Consider the following 14122-nt stretch of genomic DNA (forward strand, 5'->3'; position numbering starts at 1 on the left):
ATATTTTCCAGGACAGCAGAACCATCATAAAAAGCCTAGGCTAACTCATAAAAATCATTAGAGATTATGTGCCAACATTTCTTAAAGAATAAACCATTGAAACTATCTGGCCCTAGGGCTTTATGCACTGGCATATGTTTCACAACATTGTCCATTTCTTCCTTCTCAAAATGCTGGGTTGAGCACATCAAGTCCCTCCACAGGAGTGATGAGAGCAGATAGGTCAAATCCCATCCTAATTCCTCTTTAAGTACCCATTTTGTTTTTAAAAAAATTCCAAATCACTCCCTCCATTTGAGAATGCTCAGTGACCACTGTTCCATCTATCAATTTCAGACTAGCAATTGAATTCCTCCTATGCCTCTCAGTGGCCATTGCATGAAAGAAATTAGTATTTTCTCCAACCACTTTAATGTACCTTATGGTACATATTTTCTTCCAGTAGAGAAATTCGAAATGGAATAAGTTTTCCACATGGGCTTTAACAATTCTCCTAAAATTAGACTCCTACCTAAAAAGACCTAAACTCTTCAAGCTCATCCAATAGCAAGATTACATGATTGCATTTAGTGATCAAGTTTTTAGTTTAGAAACACTCAGTTGCCACCTCTTGAGGCACATTCTCAAGGTTTTAAACTTATCTGCAATCCTAGCAGTAATGTTTCCCTTCCAGGAAGGTTTCTGCCAAGATTTCTCCACACACTCCATAAAACCCTCCAATTCTAACCAATAATTCTCAAACCTAAAGAGATTTGATTTTGGGATGGAAGTTTTAATGGTAACAACACATGGGACATGGTCAGTAGTTGTTCTAGCTAGAGGGAGCACCTCAGTCATAGGGTAGTCAGTGATCCATTCCACAGAGGTGAAAAACCAATCCAATTGTTCAAGAAGTGGTGTGTCTTGCATTTTTTACCATGTGAAAGATCTACGCTTTATAGGCAACTCTAATAGACCCAAATGCCCAATTATCTCACTAAAAATGAAGATATCATTCAAATCCCCTCCAGGCAAAATTCTATTCTCCAGAGACCTCATGAAGTTAAAATCCCCTAACAGGAGCAAATTTTCTTCCAAAGGAACGTGCAAGTTATAAATCCAAGTACCAAAATTATTGCTGGCTTCACCCTGACAAGTCCCATATACAGAAACCAAAGTCCACTTTTCATTATTCTGTGTGGAAACAAATTTGATAACCACAGCATACTGTTGAACTTCTAATAAAGTCCCAACAAAAACAGAGGAATTCCAAACCACAAGGGTTCCTCCTGAGGCACCCTTGGAAGGGGAGTATGCAAAACAGTCAAACCTCTTTGGACAGAAGATTTTAATTGTCCTAGAATCAAAAGAGGAGCACTTAGTTTCCTATAAGCAAGCAACAGCACATTGGCTCTCATCAATTTTTTGCCTCACAACCCTCTGCCTAGTCTCAGCATTTAGGCCCCTTACATTCCAGCAAAGAACATTCCAATTTCTACAATGATTACTCATTAAGAAAGCAAAACATAAAGACCACAAACCACATGACACACAATGCCACATGTCCACAGAACTTAAACAGCTCTATTCCACCATTATTACATAAAAGTTTTCCAAAATATAAAGACCATAACCACAGAATATCAACAGCACATTTAGAGGCTTGCCAGACCCATAAAGACATGATTACACTATTCATTAGGAGTAGTGTTTCCAGCATTTAGTGGATCCACCATAAGTGCATCCAGAGTGAGGAGCTTTGCATCAATTTCAAGTTCCTTCCCAATTGCCTGTAGGCGACTGACTGGAGTTGCTGGGGAATATCTGCATATGCTGGGTCATCTGGCATTTCAGCAGAGATGGGCTTGGCCTTGGCCTTGTTGCGCTTGGGCTGCAGAGCCAGCTCCTGAAAAGTGGGCTTAAACACATGTAGCACCCAAGATGCGATTCTATCCCAATCACGTGATGAACTCATGATTGGGGCATAACTACATTTCGAGCGCATAGCAAGGTGAATATCATTACAACATACCATGTACTGAATTGATGAGAATACAAGATAAAGGCTTACACTCGCCACAAGTTACAACATTCATACAACAATACATCAATACATAGCAACCATCATACAGAAGAGTAGGATCCGACTACGGATGAAATCAAACGAAAAATAAGAACGACATCCACCCTGCTAATCCCAGGTTCCCCGACCCGGAACTTATACCTTGATTGAAGAAAAAGAAGAAGAACTCCGAAAGCAAGCAAGCAACGCTCTCACGTCAAAGCTCCGCATAAACTGCACCTGCAACTGTTGTTGTAATAATTTGTGAGCCACGAGGACTCAGCAATCCCATTACCATGGGTATCAAGACTGGCAAAGCTTAATGGGTATGGAAAGGATAAGTGGTGAGGTTGCAGCAGCGGCTAAGCAATGTATGGTGGCTAACTTATGAGTACAAGAGTAAGATGAGAAACTACACAAATGGTCGCAAACTAATGATGATCAAGAAGTGATCCTGAACTACTTACGTTCAAACATAACACAACCGTGTGCTCTTCTCGAAAGAACCCGAAAAGAGACAGTCACGGATACGCACGCGGTTGGTGTATTTTAGTTGAGTTTACTTCAAGTCCACTACAACCGAATATTAACAAATTTCCATCTACCACATAACGGCGGGCACGGCTCTTGAAAGTTTAAACCCTGTAGGGGTGTCCCAACTTAGCCCATGACAAGCTCATGATCCGCGGAGACAATCCTCCATCGCGGGACCCTCCGATCAGACTCGGAATCCCCGTGCACAAGATATTTCGACAATGGTAAAACAAATCCAGCAAGACCTCCCGACGTGCCGACACCCTAATAGTAGCTGCGCCTATCTCGTCTTAGGCCACGATCGGATTGTCCAAACTTCCAGTAGGCCAAATCCAGAGTTGCCCCTGGAGGTCACCGGCAGTTGACAAGTTTGGACCAACACTCATGAGGACCTCTGGACTAGGGGTTGATTAAGAGTCCTCGGGTGCTAGCCGGTCCCTATGCAAGTTTTAGTTGTTATTAGGCAAATGGTAAAAGCAAAGTTGGGCCTTGCTGGAGGAGTTTTATTCAAAGCGAGCTATCAAGAGGGGCTCATAAACCCGCACCGTGTTAGGGACGCAAAATCAAGGAACATAACACCGGTATGACGGAAACTAGGGCGGCAAGAGTGGAACAAAACACCAGGCATAAGGCCGAGCCTTCCACCCATTACCAAGTATATATCACTACTAGATTTCCCACTATAACCAAGGGTCAAATTACCGTCGGATATTTTTTCTCACCGTCAGATTTCTGTATAACTGTTGGTACACCATCGGCAATATCCCTTCGGCTATGCTTGGTCGGCCATTACCGTAATAGCCGATGGTACTGTAGGGTAATACCTTCTCCAACGGTAATTAGCCGACGGTGAGCCATCGGACATGTTTTGGTCACCAGCCGGCTCACAGAAACTTGACGACGCTTATAGCTGACGGTTCCCCGTCGGTTATTTATTTTCCGAGAGTTATGACTTGCCTTCGACTTTTGTAATAGTTGATGGTATATATTTGACCCTCGGGGGTCATTATAGCCTAGAGGAGGACCAAACTATCAACTAGTATGACCGATGACTATGTGTACACCCCTACGGGGATTCCTTTAGTTGATGGGCCAAACGACACCCTCAATACATATATTCATCGATGGTGTGAAGTTTCCATTGTCATATTGGGTAGCTGTGATGCTTGTTCCATGGTGGGACATTAGTCACCCTTCAAGGATTTTCTTTCCATTTCAAATATATCTCATAATTGCACAACCCACAGATGACCAAATAACATATACTATTATATTTAGCACACATTTTAGAATATCAGAAGAGTTACATCAAAATTACATTGATCACCATGATCTATGTAGGAAGTTTGAAATGCAAAACAAAATAGTAACTAAGATCTAAGGGTCCAACCATTATGCATAAGCTAAATTGACCAGAACTCATAACTTCACTTTGTTGCATGTCTTGACAAAGGACATTAGACTCGTCACCCTTCATCACCATATGTATCATAATGCTCGACAATCATTTCCATAGACAGCATCACCCTTGCCATAGATAACAATTCCTCCAGTACTGTTTCCAATTCCGAAGAAATGATCAGATAAGTTGTAAGGGAGATTAAATATGATGCAATAGAATTGAAATTTAATTGTCAATATAGTTAAAAAACTTAGATGTTCTAATTGACTGGTTAGCTTCTATCTATAACAGTATAACTAAGAATTCATCTTTTGATCCTTCACATGCAATTTTGAAGGTAATGTCAATCAGAATGAACACACTCCAAATGATAGACAGTACTACACGTTGCTCTGTGTACAAAACACTACTAGGAAAAGGGCTATAGATGATATGGCCACTAATGGCGTACCAAACATGTGGTGCGCCATTAGTATATACTAATGGCGCACCATGTGTAGGTGCACCTTTAGTGTCCAAATACTAATGGCGCACCACATCCATGGTGCGCCATTAGTAACAAAAAAAATTCATTTTTTCCAAAACTAGTAATGGCGCACCAGTGGATAGTGCGCCATTACTAGTTAAACTAGTAATGGCGCACCACATCCACGGTGCGCCACTAGTAAAAAAATCATTTTTTTCAATTTTTTTATTTATTTTTTCAAAACTAGTAATGGCGCACCAGTGGACAGTGCGCCATTACTAGTTAAAACTAGTAATGGCGCACTGTCAACTGGTGCGCCATTACTAAGTTTTTTTTAAAAAAAACAGAATTTGTTTTATTTTATTTTTCAAAACTAGTAATGGCGCACCGTGGGTGTGGTGCGCCATTACTAGTTAAACTAGTAATGGCGCACCACTCCCACGGTGCGCCATTACTAACATGGCCCAAAACTTCCACCGAATGCACACCCCCCCCCCCCGGTGGACCGCCTTTTCAGTTTAAAAAAATAAAAGAAATTGATGCAAATGTCAAAAAATAAAAGAAAATAAGTTTCCCATGTGATATGTGGTCTAGATGTGGGGAAAATTTACAAATATGAATTTCGACTTTATTTACAAAATCTCTCTGGAATTTGTAAAATGGGCATAACTTTTGCATACGAACTCGGATTAAAAAGTTTTCTATATGAAAAATCATCTACTCGAAAAGTTAATCCAAATTTAACGGGGGCAACCCGGTTAAACATTTTCAAAATCCCCAAAAACCTAACAGAAAAAGGTTACGGGGCTTTTAAGATCCGGAGGCAAAAAAATTCAAAAAATTTCAAACTTACTAGTGGCGCACCGTATGCTAGGTGCGCCACTAGTAACAGAAAAAAAATTGGTTTCGAAAAAAAATTGAATTATTTTTCAAAATATGATACGTAATATGACTGGGAAGTTTGAAATATTTTTTCAAAATTTCATCATACTCATGAACTAAGTCCTAGACATCACAAAGGTTTAATAGGATTGATATGATAGATATATCAACAAGTGCCTGTGAAGTGAGGTGGTGCTGGGGTTGGATAGAACTACGAAGTTAAGCATGCTCGGGCTGGAGTAGTGTGAGGATGGGTGACCTTCCAGGAAGTTTGATCACAGAGGGAAAAGGGGTGAGGGATGCAAGGACGTGGGCACGTGGCCTATACAAGATGGGTTGTAAAATTTGCTAAGACTAGTCATAGTGGGGAGTAGTTTAGAGTAGTAACATGCATATGTTACTAGTCTATATGTTACTACCTCCACACTGGATAGTAACATATGTGTTATGCCATGCATCACTTCATTTATTAGGTTGTAGACTCATCTTTTCTTGATATATGTGCTGTTACGTTAACTAGCTATGTTACCACATGCCTCTCTTTCTTAACTACATGCTACATCATCTATTTTGCCTAGATAAGTGTGATGTTACCACCTATGTTACTCTCACTGTGGGTAGTCTAAGGGGCAAGAGGGAAATAATTGTTTTTCCCCACACAAAAAGAGGGAAACAATGACGGGTCCTGCTTGAAAAAAGATTTTTATAAAAAAATACTATGCATACCAAACATATTCATTAAAAAATAGTATAACGAGAGTAATTATTTTTAGCTTCCCATAAAATGTAATAGTGGCAACCAGAAACACAAATCCAAACTTTTTTGCATGAGAAACTATCAATCCATTCATCTTCAATCATGATAGTACAAAGAACAACAGAGGTAAAAAAAATTAGAACTAGGTCTATGAACCACCTCGCGACGACTACAAGCACTGGAGCGATCTGAAGGAGCACTGCCGTCACTGGGCTTCCTCGCTAGAGCCGGACAAATTTTGTTGTAGTCAACAGTTCGGAAGTCGTCGTGTCAAGGTCCATAGGACCAGCACACCCGAGCAGCAACAATCGCCGATGAAGAAAGTCGTAGATCAGAAGGATCAAATCAGTAAACACCCAAAAAAATACGACCGAAGACCGGATCCAAACAGATTCACCAAAACTACCACCGACTGAGTCCCGTGAGATCCAACGAAGATACAACTTCACACACCCTCCGACGATTCGAGACACAACTCCAAACTTGACAGAGAACTACGAAGGACAAACCAGGCACACCAAATGCACCCACCACCGCAACTTTGACTTCAGGATGAAAACCAAACTAAGGCTATGTGACGCCCCAAGACCAGAGCTTCAGTTGCCTTCCAGGGTTTTCGGGTTTCATCGTGTGATTTGTTTGGTTCATCACTTTCATCTTTGCATCATGTGCATTGCATCTTCTCATCATGCCATCATGTAATTTCTTTTCTTAACTCAACTAAATAAATTGCATGGATCTTCGGTCCATTTAAATCGAGGGATATTCACTATGGTGATTTCTCTTTAAAACATATTCTCCCAATATTTTAGGGAGCTATACAAATTATATTCCAATAACTTGGAATCACCCATCACAGAATTGCATTACTCCTCAACACTTCTTGTATCCGACTTAACTTCATATATTTTTCCTTGTCATCTCTCTCTCAAGCCATACCCATGCATCATCCCTCTCACTTCCTTCTTCTTTCATGTCTTTGCAAGCAACCTTATTCCTCCTCCATTAATGTTCATCGTTTCCCTACAAATCTTGCCTTTTCCCTACACCCTCTCTATCAGATTTCATCCCATTCGAAGTTGTTTTGGTCAGGTTCAAAAATGATTGGAGTTTGAGGATAATTCAAACTCTAATTATTTTTCTACCTTCTAAAAATGCTAGAGCAATTTATTGAGACCCTACATAAATCCAGGGTTCCAGATATATTTTTATATATCTCATTTTTCTAACCAAAAACCCCTGGATTTCCCCCTTTGTTGGTTGTTTATTTATATAAACAACAAATTAAAAAAAGGAAGGAATTTCGTGGGAGAGAGAGCTAGCAGCCAGGCCGGCCTGCTTCCTTGAGGCCCAACCAGCTTGCTCCTTCTCATGGGCCTCTAAGGCCCAGTCGCCCCACTTAACCTAACCCTAGGACCGAGCGAGGCTACATCCCGTTCGATCCCTCTCCCTTCCCTCGTTCCCTCGCGCCACCACACAGGGTCGAGGAGCCCCGATCCCATACTCATCCTCCCTTCGACTCTCCTCAAGCCGATCCCATCTTTCCCTCGATATCTCTTCTCGATCGCAGCAACCCACTACCGTCGCCTCCCTCTGCTCTACCCCGTGCCGCGCCTCCTGCCATGGCCTTCTTTCCTTGACTCCATGGACGCGAGGGCTGAGCTCGCCGCCCTGCCGCGTCGCCGGGGATGCCGGGCACCACAGCCTGTTGGGCCTCCCCTGCATCGTTCTCGCCGGAGCGCTCCACCACCATGTGCCACACGCCCAACCTCCCGCTCGCGCCTGTGTCCCTCCATCATCGACGAGGACCACCTCTGGCCTCCACGTCCTATGTTTCGCCTCCTCACAACCCTGCCGCCCCAGCTACCTCACCGCCAGCGACTGAACCGCATGCATCAAAGGCCATGGACGTTGCCACCCCTTGGGAGGCCACTGCCGTCGCTATGGAACCTCCCCAACGCCTAGCTCTTCCTTGCTACCGCCCCATGGAGTTCCATCGGCCCAGATCAGGCCGGGAACCAGACGAGCCCAGTGCCTGTTGCTGTCGCTGTTTTCACTCTGTCAAACGAACGCAACACCTTCACCGGAGACCGCCAGGACTGTCGAGGATTCGCCAAGTACAACACCGCCGGAGCCCCTCCAAGTTTGATGTTGGAACGTGTACGACCATGCGGATTCGCCAAGTACCACGACGTCGACGACCGTCAAGTTCAACTACTTTGACTACGAACGGTGACGATCCCGAACATCTACGGACGTGTACGACTATCGTTGCCGTAGAACCGCAGGTCACAAGCGCCGTGAACAACTACCGTCGCTGAAGACCTATGAACCTAAAACTTCAAGTTCGACTACCATCACAAGGATGAGACCGACAAGTCCGAAGACCGCCAAGTACCCCTTCGAATCCTTCTAGACCGTCAAGTGAACGACTACCATCGCTCCAAGATCTGAACGGCTACGACGACGTGTACATCTGCGGAATGTTTACGATTACATGATGAACAGCCAAGGCCGGCTACAACCCTTGTACCACTACTATCGCCAAGTAGCACGACGACCGAAGCATAGTACCTCTACGTTTGCCATGTACATCGACCGTCACCGAAGACCCGTGTAGCACTAACGCCAAGTTCCCCTACCGTCCCCTCGGAAACATCGAATGTGTCATGACCTTCTCTAAGACGTGTACCACTACTTCCTCTACTGTCGTGAGAATGCCTACTTCCACTACGTCCCATCAAACCCAAACCGTCTCATTTGCACGCTTCGAAGGTATAACCCCGAGACGACGTCCTTGAACGAATGCTTGCTATGTATGAGATGCTCGTGCTTGCACCGTGCTCGATTTGTCGATGCACGTTGCCCTCTTTTACCTTGTAACCGTCATGTGGGAACCCGGTAACCGGGAGCACCCCACCTTCTATCGCATGTCACGCTCCCGTCGCACTTTCTTTTGCACCGGGATCTCAATCGAGTTACCGGAACCGATATATTGTCGTGGCATCATTTTCGGATTCGTTGCCGTGGCACCCCTTTTTCTTTCCACCACGGTGACAAGTGCTTCATAATGCTCTTGTCAACTTTTAATAAAAATTGCATAAAACTGGTTCTTGTCATCCGCATCATGATAACAACAATTAAAAATGTTTAAATTGTTGTTGCATTAAATTACTAAGGCATATGGGGATTTACGGGATTCGTTATTTATTATATCCGGCCCCATTTAAATTGTTTAGATGGTGTAGTTTTGTTATGCCTCGCCTCTTGCCATGTCTAACAACATTAAATATTGTTGGGTACCTAAACGAGAGAGAACTAAATAATCGATGTGGTGTTCCGTCAATATGCAACTCGTTGCATATTGAGCTCCACTTAACTTGTAGTTTTGCTTGTGCCCTTGGCCATGCCATGCTTCATTAACCGGACATGTATCATACTTGATTGTGCATCATGCCATGATTATGTGTTGGTTGTTTACCATGATTGTTTGGTTCTTTCTAGTCTTGCTTCTTCGGCTTAGTTCCGATAACGTCGTGTTGTGAGGGTTCGTTCGACTACGTCCGTTTGTCTTCTTCATGGACTCGTTCTTCTTCCTTGCGGGACCTCAGGCAAGATGACCATACCCTCGAAATCACTTCTATCTTTGCTTGCTAGTTGCTCGCTCTTTTGCTATGCCTATGTTGTGATACCTACCACTTGCTTATCGTGCCTCCCATATTGTTGAACCAAGCCTCTAACCCACCTTGTCCTAGCAAACTATTGTTTGGCTATGTTACCACTTTGCTCAGCCCCTCTTATAGCGTTGTTAGTTGCAGGTGAAGGTTGAAGTTTGTTCCCTGTTGGAACATGGAGAAATTGTTCCTTGTTGGAGTAGGTTTACTTGTTGGGATATCACAATATAGCTTATTTAATTAATGCATCTATATACTTGGTAAAGGGTGGAAGGCTCGGCCTTATGCCTGGTGTTTTGTTCCACTCTTGCCGCCCTAGTTTCTGTCATATTGGTGTTATGTTCCCGGATTTTGCGTTCCTTACGCGGTTGGGTTATAATGGGAACCCCTTGACAGTTCGCCTTGAATAAAACTCCTCCAGCTATGCCCAACATTGGTTTTACCATTCGCCACCTAGCCTTTTCTTCCCCTTGGGTTCTGCAGACTCAAGGGTCATCTTTATTTAACCCCCCCCCCCCCGGGCCAGTGCTCCTCTGAGTGTTGGTCCAAACTAGAGCCCTGTGCAGCGCCCCCTCGGGGAAACTCGAGGTTTGGTTTTAGTTGTATGGAGAGCTCACCTGAGTGTGCCCTGAGAACGAGATATGTGCAGCTCCTATCGAGATTTGTCGGCACATTCGGGTGGTGTTGCTGGACTTGTTTTACCATTGTCGAGGATGTCTTGTAACCTGGATGCCGAGCCTGATCGGATTGTCTTGGGAGAAGGAATATCCTTCGTTGACCATGAGAGCTTGTGATGGGCTAAGTTGGGACACCCCTACAGGGATTTGAACTTTCAAAAGTCATGCCCGCGGTTATGGGCAGATGGGAATTTGTTAATGTCCGGTCGTAGAAAACCTGAAGTTTATCTTAATTAAAATACATCAACCGCGTGTGTAACCGTGATGGTCTCTTCTCGGTAGAGTCCGGGAAGTGAACACGGTGTTGGAGTTATGCTTGACGTAGGTTGTTCTAGGATCACTTCTTGATCATAGTTTCTCGGCCGTGCTTTGCCTTCTCTTCTCGCTCTCTTTTGCGTATATGTTAGCCACCAAATATGCTAGTCGCTTGCTGTAGCTCCACCTCATACCTTTTACCTTACCAATAAGCTTAAATAGTCTTGATGGTGAGGGTGTGAGATTGCTGAGTCCCCGTGACTCATAGATACTTCCAAAACCAGCTTGCAGGTGCCGTTGAACCGAGCAGATGACACAACGAAGCTCAAGGAGGAGCTCGATAAAGATCTTGTCCTTTGTGTTGTTTCGTTCTAGTTGATCAGTAGTGGAGCCCAGTCGGGACGATCGAGGATCTGTGTAGCATTTGGGGTAGTCTTCTTTTATTTTGGGTTCCGTAGTCGGACCTTGATTGTATCTGGTTGATGTAATGTTTTATTCATGTATTTGTGTGAAGTGGCGATTGTAAGTCAACTATGTAACTCTTTTCCCTTATGTATTACATGGGTTGTGTGAAGATTACCTCACTTGCGACTTTGCTTTCAATGCGGTTATGCCTCCAAGTCGTGCTTCGACATGTGGGAGATATAGCCGCATCGAGGACGTTACAAGTTGGTAATCAGAGCCTTCCCCGACTTAGGAGCCCCCCTGCTTGATCAAATCACTGGCGTTATTGAGTCTAGAAATGTTTTGAGTCATTTAGGAATTATATACATCGGAGAGTTAGGACTTCTTTTTACTCCTCAGTCCCTTCGTCGCTCTGGTGAGGCATCCTGACGTAGAGTTTTGACTCTTCTCTTCTCAAATTTCACTAAAAATAATTAGGATCACGCGGGTTTCTTGGAATCGTTCCGATGGTTTTGTGACGAGAACATTGTTCTTGGTGCCTCCTGTCATTTAGGGGTTGTGGTAGTGTCCTGGGGAGTTGAGCTCCGAGGTGTTGTCGTCACAATTTTATCGTTGCAGTTCTGGAATACCCGAGTTTAGTTTCGCTGACATCGAAAATCTCTTTTATGCAGTTGTTGGTAAGATAACCTCGATGCCACCCAGTACTGGGGCGGGAGTTCGGGAGTATTGCCATAACTCGTATAACGGATGCTTTTCAAAGGTTGAGGTAAACGATTTCCAAAGTTTTCTTGGTTATGTGTTGAAGGATGGATACAGCTGGATGTAGGATTTGCTAGTTTTGGGTGAGATATTATGCTTCCCCTGTATCCCCAACACCTGATTGCATAACTGGAAAGCTTCGGGAGTTTATAAGTGGCAATTCAAGTAGCTCTTATGATATCTTTCCGACAGATGTATGTTATGAAATTGGGGTTCGACGTCTAGTGGTCCGCCTATCCACGGTTGGTTTTTACAGTGGTCTCGTTGTGTCTTAAAGAGTCCTTTGCTATGCCGACTAGGGGACGCTTCGTATGTCATGTGCACTGCCTTGTACATGATGGTGCTGTACGATCGAGCCCGTGTAGGCCCACCATGAAAACTTCGGACGAAATCTCTATCATATGTTTGTTCCGGCTTATTTTGCAAGCCAATATTTTGTTTTGTTTTGGATTGTGGTATTCGAGTTGCTTAGAAGTCAAATGTTGATTCCATACCATTCCTAAGTGGTGTTCTCATATGCCTATGTGAATATTAATCCTTCTTGATAATCGAGATTGTCATGTAAATCCTGTCCAACCGATGTGTTTTCTCTTCAAGCGGATCCGTTCATTTTCAACATCCGCAAGATTCAATATCAGCTTTCTCAATGTTGTTCGTCTCATCCATCCCTAGTTGTCTTTGTTTTTCCCACCCACCCACCCTTTTTCTTCAAGGACTCAGATTTCTTAATCAAGTATCCTTTGATTCATGTGAAGTCTCTCCATTCTTTTCCTTCATGTTCTTACCCGGTGATTCTCATGAAGATTCTAACGGAGCTTCAAGTTCGTCACTCTTCACTTGTTTTCTTCTATGGTGGATTCAATTCAAGCTTTTGGTGTTGATCATATCCTTTAACTCGTTTCAAATGTTTTCCATGCTGGTGCACCTCATAATCATCCACTTCTCGCCATTCATTTGTTCTGGAGTGCTGACGATATCTCGGAAGGCTCGTCTTTTCATTCAAGATCCGTTCAACCTATTTCGAGGTTGTTATCTTATTCAAGTCTTTTAATTCAACTGGTGCAATCTCTCTTTCAAATCATTCTATGGTGTTTCTTTTGAGTGGGCCCTAACCCACAGGACTTTTCCAGGAGCTTACCCGACTCTTCTAATTCTCTCGGAGATATCCGTAAAATTCTTTTCGAAGTTTGACGTAAGAATGAATTGTCATCAGTCAAATGCCTTTCTCCAAGATCTTACAATTCTTTTCATCATTGGTTCAACCTTTCCAATTTTAGTCCCGGAGATCTCAACGATTTTTGGTGATGTTGTTCTCGTCATTCTCGGATTTGAAGACCGAAGAAGAGTTTCTCTTTAATCTTGCTCCATTCTCTTCAAAGATTCGTGATTCTAGCTTGTTGCCATCATCTCATAATTGTCTTCGGTTGTGAGAATTTTTTTCATCTATCCAGAGCAATTCAAGAGTCTTCTCAGTTTGATTACCCGGAGTTCATCAATTAAGATTTATCAATTCCAGTTTTCACTTATCTTTCTCCAAATCTTACCGATGCATCATTCAAATATTCTCTATTCAGTTCATGATCTCTTCGTTCTCATGTATCTAGTTTGTCTCAAGCACCTTCGTTCATTTGCTAATTCTTACCGGTGATTCACCCCTACTTCGGTCATTTTCAATTCTTACGGTGGTCCGTTCAAGAGTTCTTTTCCTTGGTCACCATATCAATTTACTCGTTGTTTCAACCCTTCCAGTGGTTCGTTCAATACCTTCTCAAGTTTGCGCTATATCTCTCTTAATCCTTCCAACGGGAATAAGTTGTTTGCAATCCGTTGCTTGTCATCAATTTAAATTGGTGAAGGATACGCATAACGTAATTCTTATTCTTGCTTCATCCAACTGTTTAATTCCTTATTCCAGAGGTTCACCAAATTCTCGGTTTCTATTGTTTCATCTTTTCTTTTCCGGAGTTCCAAGCTCTCTCAAATATATCGTCACGAAGGTCCATCTAATCATTGCAAGGTTTCACCTTGTGTTTTCAACTTCTCTTTCCTTCTGTTTGATCTTCCTTTTGTTTTCTGGAGTTCTTCATGGAGGCTCAACATGATGGTTCATCAAAGATTTAATTCCTTCTCGAAGGGTTCATCAACATTCTTTTCAGAGGAGCTCAAGCATTCTTCATCTTGCAATCCAGAGTACAATTCTTTCTGCCATATCATTGGAGGTGGTATTATGTCATTCTTGATAATTTGAGTTCATGTTTCACGATTCACAT

The sequence above is a fragment of the Triticum aestivum genome, chromosome 2A (assembly GCF_018294505.1).
Source record: "Triticum aestivum cultivar Chinese Spring chromosome 2A, IWGSC CS RefSeq v2.1, whole genome shotgun sequence".
NCBI classification, from domain to species: Eukaryota; Viridiplantae; Streptophyta; class Magnoliopsida; order Poales; family Poaceae; genus Triticum; species Triticum aestivum.